The sequence below is a fragment of the Chrysemys picta genome, chromosome 3 (assembly GCF_011386835.1).
Source record: "Chrysemys picta bellii isolate R12L10 chromosome 3, ASM1138683v2, whole genome shotgun sequence".
Classification (NCBI taxonomy): domain Eukaryota; kingdom Metazoa; phylum Chordata; order Testudines; family Emydidae; genus Chrysemys; species Chrysemys picta.
In genome coordinates this window covers 131,946,104-131,963,528 of record NC_088793.1, presented here as the reverse complement: position 1 = coordinate 131,963,528, position 17,425 = coordinate 131,946,104, and the positions used below count along the sequence as shown (strand labels likewise).

The window sequence follows — 17,425 nt, the reverse complement described above, 5'->3', positions numbered from 1 at the left end:
TAATCGAGAGTTAAGATTCTTCCAAGGGGTGGGCTTGAGCCGGGGGAGCCAATGGGAGTGCAGGGAGGCGTGGCCAGGGGCGGGGTGCGTACGGGAGGGCGGGAGTCTCGCTCCCCCTCCTTTCCCCGTCCGGCGGCAGCTGAGAGACAGGCTCGAGACCCAGCGCCTGCAACTACGCCGGGCAGCGGGCGCGAGAGAGCGAGTCGCTCCGCAGCCCCGGCCGCCCCTGCCCAGCCCGGAGTGTCCCGGGGAGCCGGGCGGGGGACACGGCTCGGGGGCGGGGATCCCGCAGCAGCGCTCGGCTGGCGGCGCGTACCAGGTAAGGAGCCGTGTCCGGGGGTGCGGCGGGTCTCCTGGGGGGCGGGCGAGCGAAGCGGGCTTGGAAGGGTTGGGGGGTCACTTTGCGGGGTGGAGTGAAGGGGGAGCCCCGGGTTCGGGGGGTGTTTGGAGGGATGGGAGCGAGTCCAGGCTCGCGGGGGGGGGGGGTCTGCAAGGGACACCCCAGTTTGGGGAGGGTGGGGATGTGAGTCGCCGTCTCGCCAGCCCCAGGGCAGCCGTGGTGCCTGCCGCGGGGGGGTCCGTGGACAGACTTCCCGGGGGAATTTCGCCCAGTCCCCCACTCCCGCGGCGCAATGGGGCACCCCCTTCTCGGCGCTACACCTGGCGTGCCGCTGCTGCACCAGGCTTTTAAAAAGAACTCCAATCTGCTGCGTAAATCATTTCCATGGGGGGTCAGTCGCCTCGAGGCGCTGATTTTTTTTTTTAAACAGGTCTGTCAAGCTGTGTTGGTCTTGAAAAGCAGCTTTAAAAAAGTTTATTGTTATAAGGCATCTGTGGGTTATTTTTAGGGAGCGATCATGGAAGAGAGACCAGTGTAGATTTAGGATTAGCAGAGGGATACACACACTTTCACAGATTGAACTGGTCCGATTTCACAGACCATTTGATGTTTGTTTATTTTATATCGAGGACCCTATATTCTTTTTCAAAAACATCTTTTACTCTCTTTCTTATTTCTATTATACAGTACTCTCTGATATGTACCCCGTGATCCATTTTCAAACTTTTTTTAATGTTAAAGTATCTGTCTGGTTCATTCCCCGAAACACAGGAGAGAGCTACTTTGTGTTTACTTATTTTAATGTTGCAGTTACTGTATGATAACATAGCCTTTTGCTTCGGAGATATTAGTCAATATTAGTATGTAGCTAGCTTTAGCCTAATCTTGACAAAAGACGGCTCTAAAGTTGACTATTATCAGATGTGTGTATTAACATACGAAGTGGATCAGTAAGCTATTAATATTTGTTGTAGGATAACTTTAAAACGTTGGTACTTAGAATGTTATAACTCAGCCCTTCTTCTTGTGGCTAAATCTTTATTTTTGTTGCTAATGATGCTGAAGACCCTTGCAAAGTTGGTAAGAATTGCTCATGTGAATTCTTTTCTCGAGTCTTTTGTGTGCAATTTTCATTTCTAAATGCTAACACTAGGTGGCTTTCTTATATCAGAAAACAGGGAACGGTTCTGTGTGCTGCCTAATTTATGTATCTCTGGTTTTTCTACAAATTCTAAGATGCCTTCACAATCAGTTATGCACTGATTAGACCTAAACAGAATTTAAAGTTTACTCATTTACAATTTATTGTTTTGATCGGTATCTGACTGTTGACAGAAGTCATTCTACATGCACATTATTACCAACATTTAAAGTAAATCTTTTAGTTCTAAGACAAAATCAGATGTTCAGAAAAGTATTTTTATAGCAGATAGCTATTTAGATTGATTTGGAAGTTTGAGAAGTCCAAGTATGGGGTTCATTATAATGAAGCAGGTGGTTTTTTATTTACAAACAACCCATTCTAAGTTATCATTTCCTCTGATAGTTTGATAGTCCTTTTTTATTTACTTATTTTAGGACTGTGTTGTACTAACATTCGTGGGGAAAACAGCTAACCTAAATTCTGCAGATGCTTTTAGAGATGCCATGGTACACTTCAACCCTAAGTTTAGTAGCACAGTGCATCAGAGCTTGCTGGGTTTAGGAATAATCATGCCCCAATCCTGTATTTTATGTCCAGAACTCCTACAGTGTTCAGCGGAATGCAGCATTGGGCCACATATTGCTTATTATAATAGTATCTCTGGAAGATTTGAATTTTAAAACCACTTTGAAATGTTTTTTTATTTATGCAAAAAATGTTTAAATCATTAAGGGTTGTAATGCATTTTGGACATTTAACATTACTGAGACTCCACAACAGTTGATTTATAATTTATGTAATGTTCATGTAAAGCATGATCACAGAGAGGTCTCTGAATCCATTGTCTTGGTTTTTGCACATCCAGTAGGTTGATTTGGCAGGTCATATGCATCAAGGAATACCTGTGTGTCAGGGTACAGGACCACTTAACTAATGACATCTTTGATCAGTAAAAACATGTTTATATTAAAACTCTGACGTGAAATCTAGACTAAACCAAAAGCTGAAGCCTACATTACTGGCATTAACATCTGCTCAAGCAAGGACATTCTTAAAGGCTTCTGTCCAAGGAGAACCTGAATTTCAGTGTTGATTGACACAAATATGACACTCATTTTTTTGGGTAGCCATTAATTACTATCAGTGTGCAGTATGATTCACAATTGTGAATGAGAGCTAGAAGAGGAATTAAGCAAAGATGTGGTCAAAATAGGCAAAATCATAAATCTCTTTTGCTGTTTGACATTTACAAGTGAACTGAGGCAGGAAACTGAGCCAGTTTTCATTTTCAGCTTTACATTGGACACATCAGTCACTCATTGCACCCAGGATTTTTAAGTGCAGATCAGCAGTTTGACCTGCAGGCAGTAAGTAAATAATTTTCATTTGCTCAGACTGGGATTTTGATTGTCTTGTGTTGTTGGAGAATAGGATGTTTTGTAGCTTCATGCCTCTTACAGATGAGTGAATGGAGTGTTGTAACAATGAGTGAGAGCTGCCGAGTAATCAATGTAAAAATACAAGATGCACACTATCGATATAGTGGGTGGGGCTTCTGCTTATCTAGTTTCTCACATTAGTCATTCAAGCTTCCCAACAGTAGCAATATTGTCAGCTAGAAATTAAACCTTGTTTTGAAGACTACTGCCCTGTATCAGTGTGGTTTGCTTTGCAGTTTAAAATACTATACTTTTTATGTTATGTTTTATGACCAGACATGAAAGGTGATTGGACAAATTGGATTGTGAATCAGTGAACTAAAAGGTAGACGATTGCTATTTGTATTATTTAGGTTGCAGTATTGTACTTCTAGTATGTCATATAGTTTAATTTGTATTTCACTTCTGAAAACCATTCATTTTTGCAATCTTAAAAAAAGTAAAAGCTAAATAAATGTTAAAAATGGCCATTTTTGAGGGGAATCTCTTCTTGTAATCTGAGCAGGCTGGGCAGTTGAGTTTAGTGATGCTTGTTCTTTCTCCAGTCCATTTATTTCACCTGTGTTTTGTGGGAGACATCAGGGAAAGGCTCTTTGCTAACTCAGTCTGTTTATATGATGAACGAATGAGTATACTTTTTAGTTTTGAGCTCTGATTAATACAATAATTGTTTATTACTTGGAAAGGATTTTTTTGTGTTAAAATGCTATTTTCTCTAACAAAAGATGCATTAAGAGTGTATCTGGCAAAAAAAAAAAAAATCAGATAGCCCTGATGCATAATGATTATTTTGATAGTGAGGTACATAATTTGGATTTTCAAGAAACTTTTGAACCTGAATGAAGTACAAGTATCTTTCTCTCTTTTTTTTTTTTTTTAAGATTATTAACATTCAGTTCACTTTATTACAGTGATGCTAAAGTTCAGTCATGTACAACAAAAGCAAATTGGCGAAGACTGGAGACTTTATCCCGTGATACTTCTATCTGTAGAGCAATGACCAGATTTTCAGCCATATCTAGGAACAATTGAATGAGTTGAGAAGAGTAGGAAGCTTAAATTTAGTGGGACTCTTAGTTTTTGAGTTGATAGCAGAAAAGATGTCATGTTAATGTTATAGTTTTGTGTTTAAAATTCTTATTAGAAGCTATGTAGAACTTACTGTTCAGATCATTAACTTATTTACAAGTATAATTACAGCAGCATCTAGAAAATCCACTTGGAGATCATGAGTAGTGAGTTTCCCTAGTGCAGGGGTAGGCAACCTATGGCACGTGTGCCGAAGGCGGGACGCGAGCTGACTTTCAGTGGCACTCACGCTGCCTGGGTCCTGGCCACTGGTCTGGGGGGCTCTGCATTTTAATTTAATTTTAAATGAAGCTTTCTAAACATTTTGAAACCTTATTTACTTTAAATACAACAATAGTTTAGTTATATATTATAGACTTATAGAAAGAGACCTTCTAAAAAGGTTAAAATGTATTACTGGCACGCGAAACCTTACATTAGAGTGAATAAATGAAGACTCGGCACACCACTTCTGAAAGGTTGCCGATCCCTGCCCTAGTGTGTGTGAAATAATCATTTTCTACATAATTAGAGGTTCCATTTCAAAATAAAGTTTCTAAACTTTGACTATAAAGACAATTTTCCAAATTTGCAATAAATGTGAACAGATGCTCTCTTGTCTTCCTGAATCTGCAGACAGACAGCTCCAGTAACTGGTGCTGTCCATAGGTTTTAGGAGCAGTAGCTGCTGCTTGAAACAAAACAAGGCATTTGCTTCACTACTGTTATTGAGGATCCTGTGAGCACAGTGAAACTGACAAATTATTGCAACTACACCCTACCCCTGCTCGAGAAAGCTGAGCAGTAGTGTAGGAAGACAGTGCGGCTGTTTCTGAGAAAAAGAGGCTGAGGAGAGGTAGGCCACTCCCCAGCAGAAACAAGGGAGGCTCAAGATGGGTGAGGGGTTGAGAATATCTTTCTCACTGTTTAGCAGTCAGAGGAAGGCTCTTCAAATTTCAGACGCTTACGTTGAAATCCTGGCCCAATTAAAGTCAATAGGAGTTTTGTTATTGTCTCTGACAGGGTTAAGTTTTTACCCCTAGTATGTGGAAACTGATATGAAAAATGGAGTCTCTGTGCAGATTCCAGAACAGATCTTAGTATCCCCTCCTCTAGCTTCCCATTCAAATTCTGGGTTTCTCACCAGGGCAATGCCTGTGGACTCTGATGGCTCTCCATCTTTCATAATGGCTCTGAATTACATGAAAAGAAGTTACGAATGAATTAGAGTTCTTAAAGTTCACTTAGGAAGATATGAAAAATATTTCATTTTTCCAATCTATGTTCACTTTATTGATATTTACTTTAAACTAGACAGGGTCTGTGTTAAAGTTACAGAATTGATATCTGTTTTGCTAGTAAAACGTAATGGCTGAGATTGCATAATTATTGCAACAAAATCTACTTTGAACGCACTTTGAGGGGTGGAGTAACAATGTTATATGAAATTAAAAATGTTTGTGTAGCCTAATAAGTGTTCTTGAGCCCTTCTATAGATGGTTTCATAGGTTGCTTTTTATTTTTTTTGGGGGGGGATCAAGCTTTGATTTTACGTGCAATAGATTGAGGGGCCAACTCTGACCCATCTCTAATTCCTTAATGCTGGATCTGGTTTATATGGGATTTCACATTCAGCATAGTCAACTCTCTAGCTCAATTGTTACAGGATATGAAAGCAGAGTAGCCGAATAGAAGAGAAGCAAAGCCAGAATACAGCTTTTATAGTTTAAATGTACACTTTGTTTAAATATTTATGGTATCTTTTTTTCTCTCTCAGAAGAAGGATTAAAAGGGAACGCTGAAATTAACACACTGCTTAGAGTAGCTGGCAAAATTCTATTACTAAAATATTCAGTTTTTTTAATATTCTGCAGAGAGCTTTGTGAAAGAAGATTTCAATTACTTTTTTTTTGTTTCTGAGCTCTGAAAGCTATTTATTCCCTCTGCTCCTGTCTCTTCTTCCCTCCCTCCCCCCAGTTGAATTTATTTGTAGCTTCTAGTTCAGAATGAACTATTTATTCATTTTATAAGTCACCTGAAGCAAACAATACCCACACCCCCAGGTATCTTCTCAATTCTTAACACTGGAAGCAACTATTTTAAATGCTCTTAATTTTATGCTCAAAATCTCATTGAAATATTAGCGTGACTCCATAGTGAAGATTAAATATGTATGCATATTTTGTTATACTTGTTTTTGCTTATTGTAATAGCTAGCTGTTCTTGAAGAATTAGGAGCAGCTTAAGGTGAAGAGGTTATCCTTGCTGTTCTGCTGGAGTAAAGTAAACCCAGTCTTTGCTTTGTGAGGTTGTCAGGACAACAGCTTATTATTGTCCTGACTGTTTTTCTATATCAATGGAGGGAACTGTTTAAAAGAGTGAGTGGCTGCTTTGCCACATTGGTGCTGTGAGGATTGCCAGCTGTGATTTGGATTGAGCAGGATGGTCTGGGTTTGTCATGTAAAAATTCTAATTGATGATGAATTCACACCCAGTATGAGAATAATTTTGTTCGTTAGACTAATGCAAAACAACCCATTGTATTTACAAATCCAAGTCCTATTTTCTCAGTGGTATTGTCATTATTACTCTAATCTCTTCCATTCTGAAATTCAAAGCAAAATGTTTGAAGTTTGACAGTGTGGCATTTGTGGGATGGGTTAAGGGAAGGCAAGAATTGATTTAAGGTCTGGATTGTGTCAGTTTGCTTAATCTGACATTGGAGAGCTAGAGTGAAAACACTAGGTATTCCTGCTCGATGTATTTAGTTATGTCATCCACACAAATATATTATGCAGTAAATGTTCAATCAGTTGGAATGTTTGCCAGTTGGAAATTAGATGCTTTATGTTTTTTAAGAATTTGTATTCTGTTCTATACCAAATGCATAATGCCTGTTTATACCAGTTAGTTACTTACATGAAACTAAAATTACCAGAAAGGTAGTTCTCTGTATGTGGTCATAATATGTACAGTGCCAAACAAGTACAGTTAAGATGATTGTTTTAATTTCATATGAATTTGTGAGTATGATTATGGGGGTGAGAAATTTGTGTGAGAATGTATAGAATGGGTTTGAGTAAAATAGTATTTATTTTACAGGAAGACAAAGAGGATTTGTTAGCAATGCTTTCATTGATTTTGGTGGATCATAAAGTTGTCCTCCTATCTTCATTTAGGAATCACTTTGATCTGTGTTTAGCTATAATTGCCAACCAACTGGCATTCAGGTAGTTAAAATTCTCCATGAGATCAATATCTGGTCATTTCAAACTCCTTAATAGTCCAGCAGTTTATTCATTCATACTTTCCTTCCATCCTAGCGATTTGTAGCAGATATGTACTGCAGTTTCTATGTTCTTGTATCTTTTTATTGCTACCTTTTGCTGCTACCTTCTTTTCTTTTTTCTCATGTAGTACAGTATTTACAAAATCAGCAAGCACAAAAGATCCTTTCAAGGGTGGGTTTATGCAAATTAAATATTAGCATGCACAAATGACCAGTGAGGCAACTAATTTGCCAAGTGCTTGTGAAAATACCATGGCTGTGTGTGAAAAGTTGAAAACAGAGTATTTCCATAAATAGTTGTCCACTCATCTTTGAAAACCAGACCCATGATAATGCTCCTCACCTCTTCTTCCTTTTTTCTTTCCTCTGTAGACTGTACTCAACAATGTCAGTATTCCAGCTTGCTAATTTCACTACATTAAGTATGCGGGAAGGTCAGAAGTTGTCAAACTTTTTATTGTGTGAACTTCAATTTAATAGAGGTTCTCATGGACCGACCACTTTCTCTCCCACTAACAACTGTGCAGTTGCCATAACATTCTGGTGACCATTACAGCAATTGCTTATGTGTAAAAATATTAGAAAAGAATTAAATGTATTTTAGCTGTCTATTATATGCAATTTAGCAACAGGAAACAAGGCAGGGAAACCGCATCCATGTAACCAGCCATTTCTCCATGGACCACCACCAAGTGCTTCACTGATTGCCATCCACCCATCAACCAGAATCTGAGAACATGTAGACTAATTCATAGTGTCCTTCATATTATGTCATATCTTGCTCACCAGGAAAGCCCTTAAGTAGCACTTGCATATATGGTCACGGTCACATTTTTTAAAATTCAGTTGAAGTGGTGTATTTAAAAAAAAAAAAACACCAACAAATTTCACTAAAACTACATTGCAGGTATCCAGAAGACTTTCCTGTCACATCATTAAAGTTTCAAGATGGGTTAGTTTTTTTTGGCTTTTACAGGTTGATAATCTGATGAAAACAACATTTTTCTTGTTGAAACAATTATAGATTATAAAATTTACATCTTTGCACCTTGTGCATAACCATATTATCCCCACACCAAAAATAAACAAACAAAATAAAATTCTGGAGAAATTGTAGCTTTGCCTAAAACACTAATTTAAAAATGTCTCATCTTGCTTGAAAACACTGATTATTTTTATGTGTTTATAGATAGTTCTGAGGCTTTATATTTGTGTTGCTGAAAGTGTAAATCTCATCAAATTAGATTTACTCTTGCTTATGGCAGTTGCTATACCAAATCTTACTATTTGTGGATTTGATAATTGAATCAAACAGGAAATTCAGTTGATATAATATAATAATAATTAATGGAGATATCCCATCTCCTAGAACTGGAAGGGACCTTGAAAGGTCATCGAGTCCAGCCCCCTGCCTTCACTAGCAGGACCAAGTACTGATTCTGCTCCAGATCCCCAAGTGGCCCCCTCAAGGATTGAACTCACAACCCTGGGTTTAGCAGGCCAATGCTCAAACTACTGAGCTATCTCTCCCCCCTATCCAGCTGTAGTATGTTTTTACTTTGTATCCTTACTTGAAATGAATATTTTTTTTCTGTCAATGTAGTGTTGACATTTTTCCGCCTGAGATGGAATTTAGTGCTATATACTCATTGCATCTTTTTTTATTTAAACTAGTTGTGATGTGGATGCTTATCCTCTGGGGAAAATGCTGATACACTTTTGGCTTGTATGCCGTATGTTTTAACTTTCGGTCATGGACCAGGGCTGGATTCAAACAGATAATCTAGAGGTGAAAGTTGCTACTATACAATACCTTTTGTCTGACAGAGAACGAGTCTCCTCAGCGATCTGGTTATCTTCTCTTCCCCCCTCCCCCATTTTTGTTTTGCTTTGAAGGTGGAGTACGTAATTGTTAAGTAGACATGTAAAGGTAATCAAATTCCTTTCTGTTTAGAGGTGGTTGTTGTACTGAATACTATAGATGTGTTCATCTGAATTTATTTTATCCTTTTATAAAGCTATTTCTCTTTGTGGATGGATTTGGCTGTTCCCTTCTTTTGTATGTGTCACAAGTCCATATCTTACTCCTGAGGGAATTTTGTGCCAGAAAATTAAAAATTCTGCACACAATATTTTAAAATTCTGCAAAATTCTGCAAATTTTGTTTGTCAATAAATAAATGTGGTTCTGGCAGTGAGGAGCACAGGCCACTGGCTGCATTGAGGTGGGAGATCACCGTGAAGTCCCTTCTTCCCCCCGATACAGGGACTCGGCAGTGAGGCTGCACCTGACCCTAACACACTGCAAGGGCAGGGTCTTCCCCAGAAATACCCCGGAGCCCTGCCCCTCTGTGCCAGCCCAGCAGGATCCAAGTGTGGAGGGGCTCAGTGTGTGTGGGGGATCCAGGTGTGGGGTAAGAGGGTTCTGTGTGGGGCAATCTGGGTGCAGGCAGCTCAGTGGGAGATCTGGATGCACAGGGGCATGTGTGTGTGGAGGGGGTGGGTTCCGGGTGAAGGGGCAATGGGACTCTGCAGGGGATTCAGATGATGATGGTTGGGCTCAGCGGGGGGCTTGGTGTGTGTGTGTGTGTGGGGTCTGCCATTTTCTGCCGGGAAAAACAGGAAATCTGCGGGGCAGAGGCTGTTTTCTGTGGGTGCGCAGTCCCACAGAATCCCCCCAGGAGTAATATTTAGATTGTTCTGTCATCTAACTGCTGCAACATTGAGAGTAGCAAGTGTTGCAGTCCAATTTCCACTCTTCTAATTGTGTACTCCTCCACCATATGTTTGATCATCTCCATCGCTGTCCTGCAGTCACACTGAAGATTGGGCTAAGCCAAATTTTTGCATTGTGAAAGCCTCTCTTGCCGCTCAGTTTAACAACCTGTTAAGCCTAGTCCAGGATCTGCATCACAGGTTGCAAAAAGGTGGCTGTAAATTAAGACTTCTGACCACAACGGACAGCCCGCCACTCTGTGAGACCATAGCAGCTGCTGCTCTGTGAGGCCATTCATCTGAGATTGGCACTGGACATGAATGCATGAAGAACCTTTGCAACAGGGATGTCACAAAGTCGGTCATGGCAAGTCAACAGGAACATCAGGTGTGTCTTTTCTTCTGGAAGTGTGCAGATCTTCATGTGGGAAATGTGCATTGCTTATTGCACCTATTGGAACCGTTGTCAGCCTTGTGTGTAGCGGGTTATTTTCATCCATTGTAGACCTCCAACCAGTGGCCTTTTAAAGGTGATGGTATCTTGTTGAAGTTTTAGGGAAGCTGTATGAGCCAACACGCACATACTAGATGTTAATGTGAGGCTCAGGCAACCACTAATAATTCAGGCTAGGATTATGTGTCAAAGGTCACGGAATCAATGACTTCCAGCTAGGGTGACCAGACAGCAAGTGTGAAATGTCGGGACAGGAGTGGGGGGTAATAGGCACCTATATAAGACAAAGCCCCAACTATCGGGACCGTCCCTATAAAATCGGGACATCTGGTCACCCTACTTCCAGCGATCTCCGTGATAATTTCTGCCCAGGGCTGGAGCTGTCAGCCAGCGGGGCCCTGCAGCTCTCAGTTGCTGCTGGCAGCAGGCCACCCCAAAGCTGGTTGCTGCCGGGCAGCAGGGGTCCCAGGAGCTTCCAGCTGCCTGCAGCTCCCAGCCCTGTCCCAGTGGGGGAACCCTGCAGCTCCCAGCTACCACAGGCAGGCAGGGGACCCTGGAGCTCCCAGCTACGGTGGGCGACACCCTCCTCCCCCACAGCTGCTCAGGGGCAGCAAGGGAACTCCTGAGCTCCCACTCACAGTTGTGGCAGCAGGGGGCCTCAGAGCTCCAGGAGCAGTGGGTACTGAACCCTTCTCCCTACCCATTTTGTCAGGGATATTTTTAGTGAAAGTCAGGGACAGGGTCACGGGCTTCCGTGAATTTTTGTTTATTGCTGGTGACCTGTCCACCACTTTCTGTCCACCTTTCCTCACCACCACCATTTGTCCAGTTCCTCAGAGTAAGCTCCATATGGGGTTCAGAATTACTTGGTAGTGAACATCAAAGTAGGACCTTTGGACAGACCTCTTGCTTTATTCAACAGAACTTCGTGAGACTTCTTGTCAAATTTGAATTCCCAACCCAACAAAGTCTGTCAGCTCAAAGTGACCCGCTTTACCCAGGTTATACCTTTCAGTGTCTCCTCTTTTCATAAAAACATTTACTTATGTTTTATTTTTGGAAATGATATTTTAACTCTTAACAGTACAACAAAACACTGTACTGAAATGCATTGCAGGAGAATGATAATTTATGTAAATTAAGATGACAAACCTAGTTTCCCTTTTCACCTACAGGGGAAGCAGAGAGCCTACTTTCATTTTAAGCCTTCTAGTTTTAAGCTTCACATCAGTAACATGCAGTTCCCAGTTATTGGTGTGAGTGAGGTGAGGTTCTGCTGGATGTGCAATAGGATTATAGGGAAGAGTTAATGTTTCTTTGGAAAACTTGACTTTTGAATCTTCCTGACTCCTAAATTTACATTCTCATCCTTAAGGTTACAGTCAACCTTTCATTCCTGCATTTTGGCTATTACATCCAAAATGAGTCAAAACGCCCAGGGATTAGCAGGCTGCTTCCCCCCACCCCTTGAATCTGCCTTGGTGATTAGAGAAGAGGGAGACTACTTTGCCTTTAATTGGGAGTTTATCTGACTCTGTCACTTAACTTTGTTTTTATGTTATTAAAAAAAGCTGCTAAACCTAGATGTTTGATTCCTAATTTACTTTTTTATAATGGAAAGTTAAATGGCACAGCCATGGATGAAGTACTTCTGAAAGCCTCTACTGTGCTAACTCAATTACAAGAAGAAATATTTTTCAAAAAATAAAATTATTGGCACAATGATGACTTTTAGTGGATTTTCACTCGAATACACATGTCAGTCAACTCAAACTGTTCATTTCAAAAAGCAAATTCTGAATTGGGGGGGAAAATTAAATACTACTCAATGTGTGAATTTTAAAAACCGCGTGATTGCAGGGGAAATGCTTACTAAAAAGCTATAGTTGCACATGTGAGAAGAAAGCGGATATGAAAAGGACACAAGGTTCACAGAATATTGTCTGTTTTTTTTTCTAAATAATAAACCAGGGTTTTTTTCGTAATCTTTCTTTAAACCCTATTAAGGGTTGTCAACTTTTATAGCCTCCTTACAAAAATCCTGATTGTACGCCTTGCTGTTGTGAAAATTGGTCTCTCTAAGATCCGCTAATATCCAGTCCATGTACTGAATCTTTGACCTCTCCACTTGTCTTTCATCCATGATCACTGCAAGGGCTATCCTACCCATATAATTTTTGCCGTCTCTGCTGGGCATGTCCACACTAACATAGCCTAGTCTCCCTCAACTTTTCTTCATTTGGGGCAACCTGCTTTAGGCCCCTTACAACCTCATTTCATTTTCTATCATGGAGCATCCAACAATTTGACTATCTCAATAGCTTTATTTTCACAGTGGAAAGCATACGAATTTCTTTTCTTGTGGCTGGCAAAGTCTGTCCTGTATTTTAGGATGGGTATAATTACAGTTTTATACACTCTAACTTTATTGGCATCTTTTTATCACAGTGAATTGGGGTCAGCTCCTGCCATTTGTACCAAACATCTTTGTTATGATGCTGGGCATCGCTCAGGAGGGCACCATTGTTTGCAACCAGTGATCCACAGTATTTAAATTATTTCACTCTTCTAAGTTCTCTGTCTCTAATATCCTTTATGGTGGGTCCTCCTCTCTATTATCAAAATCTCAGTCACACCAACATATACTGTAAGTCTCACTTACTCAAGACTGTTGCCCCGACTGTAATTATTGAACAAATATGGTGGTCTGCTTATTATTTTTAGTTGGGTTATGTGTTTCAAGCCTTCATTCCTCCAGGCCTCGCTCCCCATAGGGTTGCCAGTGTCCGGTTTTCAACTGGAACACCCAGTCAAAGAGGGACTTTGGTGGCTCCGGTCAGACGCATTGACCGGGCCATTAAAAGTCCGGTCAGCGGGGCTAAGGCAGGCTCCCTATCTGCCCTGGCTCCACGTAGCTCCTGGAAGTGACCAGCATGTCCCTGCAGCCCCTAGGCGCAGGCGTGATCAGGGAAGCTCCGTGTGCTGCCCCCACAGCTCCTATTGGCCAGGAACCGGGAGACAGCGCCTGTGGGCGTGGGCAGTGCACACTGCACACTGTGCAGAGCAGCCTGGCTGTGCTTCTGCCTAGGGGCTGGACATGGAGGCTGCTTCCAGGAGCAGTACGGAGCCATGGCAGGCAGGGAGCTGCGCCATCGACCGGGAGCCGCCTGAGGTTAGGTCTGCCCAGCCGGAGCCCAAACCCCATGCTCCAGATCAGAATCCCCTCCAACACCCAAACTCCCTCCCGGAGCCTGCACCCCAAGCCCCCTCCTGCACCCCAACCCCCTGCCCCAGCCCGAAGCTCCCTCCCATACTCTGAACCTCTCATTTCTGGCCCCACCCTGGAACCCCAGCTGGAGCCCTCCCGCATCTCAACCCCATGCCTCAGCCCAGTGAAAGTGGGTGGGGCAAGGGTGTTCAGTTTTGTGCAGTTAGAAAGTTGGCAACCCTAGCTCCCCAGCTTTCTCTCTAAGAAAAAAGGCACTTCCCCCTTCCACATCTAGGTAGCTCAATTGAGCTACCATCTTAACTCAAGCAGCTAAAATCTAGCTGAACATTTTAACTGTTAAGTAGGGTTTTCAACTGAGACAAGCTAGCTTGATTGAGCTATCTAGATGGGGGAGGGATGGGGGAGTACCACCCCTGCTAGTTTAGAAAAGGCTGTAAATAGAATGTCCCTTCCCCCCACCTCCTCCCAATTCTGCTTGCATTTTGCATGTGTCACTCCTGCCTTTTATTTGCTCTACATGATCATGCTGTATTGGCCAGAATGAATAGAGCACTAGACAGTGGAATGGATCAGGAGTAAGAAAAACACTATCATGCTGCTAGCAGTATGGGGAAGGAAGGGGAGAGAAGTTGGTGGAGTCTGGGGACTGTAGAAGGGGGAGAGAAATTGCTTGGTGTGAGTGGCAAGGAAAGATTTCAATTTAGCTTTTATTTGAGGGGGGAAATCCAGAAATCCACTTAATGTTTGATGGTATTATAAGGTGTATGTCAATGTCTTAAGACTACAAAAATGTCTTAGTTTTGGCGTGTGATGTCATGCTCATGACTGTTAGATTCTTCTAACAGCTTTACAGTAAGGCCTGGTCTACACTAGGGAGGGATCAATCTAAGTTACGCAACTTCAGCTACATGAATAACGGTGTCTTCGCTGCGGTGAGTTGACTGCTGCCGCTCCCCCGTCGACTCCGCCTGCGCCTCTCGTGGTGGTGGAGTACAGGAGTTGACGGGGGAGCACTTGGGGGTTGATTTATCGCGTCTCGACTAGACGCGATAAATCGATCCCTGCTGGATCAATTGCTGCCCACCGATAAGGCGGGTAGTGTAGACGTACCCTAAGTGTATGTTGTGTGGTAGAATCTGGAATGGGTTTTGTGGCATCTAAAAGAAAAAACTAAATGTGATTTTGGGTATCTAGAGATGAGAGGCTCTATACCTTACACTAGATGCTCCATGTATTTCAGGGAGGGAATGGCTGGATCAGGCATACTAATGGGTTCAACTAAAATATTAAATAAGGCAAAGCATGGGTACCCTGACACTTTTCTTTTCAGACATTATCTGCAGGCTCTGTTTAGTTTTCTATCATTTAGGGGATCTGTACAAGATCTTGCTAAAGCCCATTCCAAGTAGTGTTTCAGAAGTACTTCCACTCAACCTGGCTGAAAATCTCTTCTGCATTTAAGCATACTATAAGGTTTAACTTTGAATAGTGGAGAACATTAGCCAGTCATCATATATTATCAATGCCATTCCTGTCCTGGAGGAAATCAACTCTATTTATTTTAATGAGTTTCTGCATCATATTAAATTTTTATAGGTAAACTGTCTTCGTCTTCTTATCACTGTTGCGTAATGCAGTGAATCAATAGTTGATTCTTTCCAGTGGTGACCTACACACTTTTACACAGGATAATACAAGTATTGAGAAAGAAATAGAAGAAATCAATCTAATTTCAGGATTCTATTGAATGTTCTTTTATATGGGCGCTATCTGTCAGTGACTTGCACAATTCTGTGGGTGACCCATAAAGTCTTGACGTTTTTTCATTTGCGAAGTGTTTGTTTGGTCACTCAGACTGCCATCAGTTGAGATGTCATCTTCCTGGAATGACTGTCACATTCAAACCCAAATTTGTAATATCACAAATGCTATGATGATCCCAACTGTCTTGTTTTGTTGTTGTCCCTCTTTTTATAGCTTTTGCTAGCTGTTGTAATTTGGTATCTGATCAGTTATTTGTGTCAATGTTTCACTTGTAATTTCCAAAACAAACTTTTTCCACATTTTTTGAGTTCTAGGCAATTATTTTGCTAATTTCAGGTATTTCTTGTTAAACTTCTTTCTTTTAAAAAAAACTTGTTTAGGTTCAGTTTCACTGAATCTTTCACAAAATGTGAAATCAACATATAAAGCAAAATTGGTCACAAGTATCGGAAAGATATGATCTGAAACTGCGACGGTAACTATTTCAAATGTAGCAACAAAGATAATCTCAAACCTCAAAAGATTTATATGTACATGTGAAACCTGCATACCATAAAGGATGTTCTGTCTCCACAAGCTTTCTTACTCTTGTGATCTTCTCCATAACATATGCTGATGGGCAAGGCTGCAACTTGAATAATTCTTCATAGCATGCCAGTTCAACCTATAATCTGCCTTCAGTTTTTGCTACTATCTAGAGGAACAAACCTTTGGGGGGTGGGGGATCTTAGGCCCTTTATTAGGGTACCGTTGCCATTTGTTAGCTTTTTATTAACCATAGCAACCTATCAACCCTGGCTGTTTAAGAATGTCCTTTGAGGGTCTTTGTCTTTATTGCATTGTGTTTGGTTGTGTAGGTGCTCAGTGAATCTGGTAGGGGCAAGCATGTAGATAAGTAGTATAGTGTCTCTACTTTTATAGTTATAAGTAGAATGGGAAAATTCTCTGATCTGGTACAATTAAGTTTTCATTGCTAAACTGTTAAGATCTCTCCTTTTCTCTTTGCGGACTTTTTTCTATTTTCTTTGTACTGGCAGTCCACAAACAACTGTCTGATTATAACTCCATCCCCAACTGTGAGATGCAGACTTCTCAGAGGATGCTCTGGAGAGTTCTCCTCCTTCTTCTATATCCCCTATTCCCACATCCAGAAGGAGTGATCTATTGTTTATCCTCTGGAACTTGTGTGGAGCGAAACGGATGAGGGGGGGGCCATCAGGCAGATATCCTCTCCCAACACTCACTCAAACATTGGGAGAAAATGGGGGAGGCTTTTACTCAAGCATGGTGTCGATTTAAGTACTGTACCTGAAGCAGTCAGTGCTCTTCCTGGAACTCATATGGAATGGAATAGCATTACCTGCTAGTGTTTGTGACCAAAACGTTCCCTGTTGGTGTTTTTCACTAAGCTCTGCCTTCCAATCCACTGCGGCCAGGAAGGTTCATTGTCAAATATTGAGACCACGTCTATGCTACAAACTTTGGTCAGTGCAAGTTAAATTTGGCATACAGCTGCTAAAGTATGTTGCTTGTGCATATACGTCCTTTTTGCTTGCATTGATACTGCACGCACTCAGGAGTGCTTGTGTCAATGCAAAGTGCGGGGCACCTTGGGCAAGTATCCCAGTGTGCACGTGCCACTATCCGGCGCAATGCCTCTTGGGAAATTTTCACAATGTGGAGTGGGGTAGAAATGTCTTGCCTGGGGATCTCTGGGAGCTAGTGGTCAAGTTCCCATCATCCAACATTCTCCACCTTATTATGCTATCCATGTCCTGCACTTTTTGTGCCTTTAAAAAAACAAAACAAAACAAAACAAAAAAAACCAAAACCCCACAAACCTGTATATCACTTTTCTGTCTCTGCCGTCTCTTCCGGAAGCATGGAGTCCACAGGGCTCTGCACTATTCTTGCACACATTGCAAATATAGGACATACAAGTCTCCTGTATTTGCAGATTTTCAGGAAGCACAGCAACAGCAGG

General features: G+C 41.5%; 1 protein-coding gene across 31 annotated transcripts in view; it reads left to right on the top strand.

The window, feature by feature from the left end:
* The first annotated feature begins 141 nt into the window (after positions 1 to 141).
* The window catches only part of SIPA1L2 (signal induced proliferation associated 1 like 2), a 242,514-nt gene continuing 225,230 nt past the window's right edge, over positions 142 to 17,425 (top strand). For 29 of the 31 annotated variants that reach the window (XM_065589013.1, XM_065589011.1, XM_065589010.1 and 26 more), the window contains exon 1: positions 179 to 319. The gene's annotated coding sequence lies outside the window, so the exon portion shown is untranslated. Of the gene's footprint in view, positions 320 to 17,425 lie in introns of all 31 variants that reach the window. The other 2 variants (XM_065589006.1, XM_005291210.5) reach the window with 2 other exon arrangements.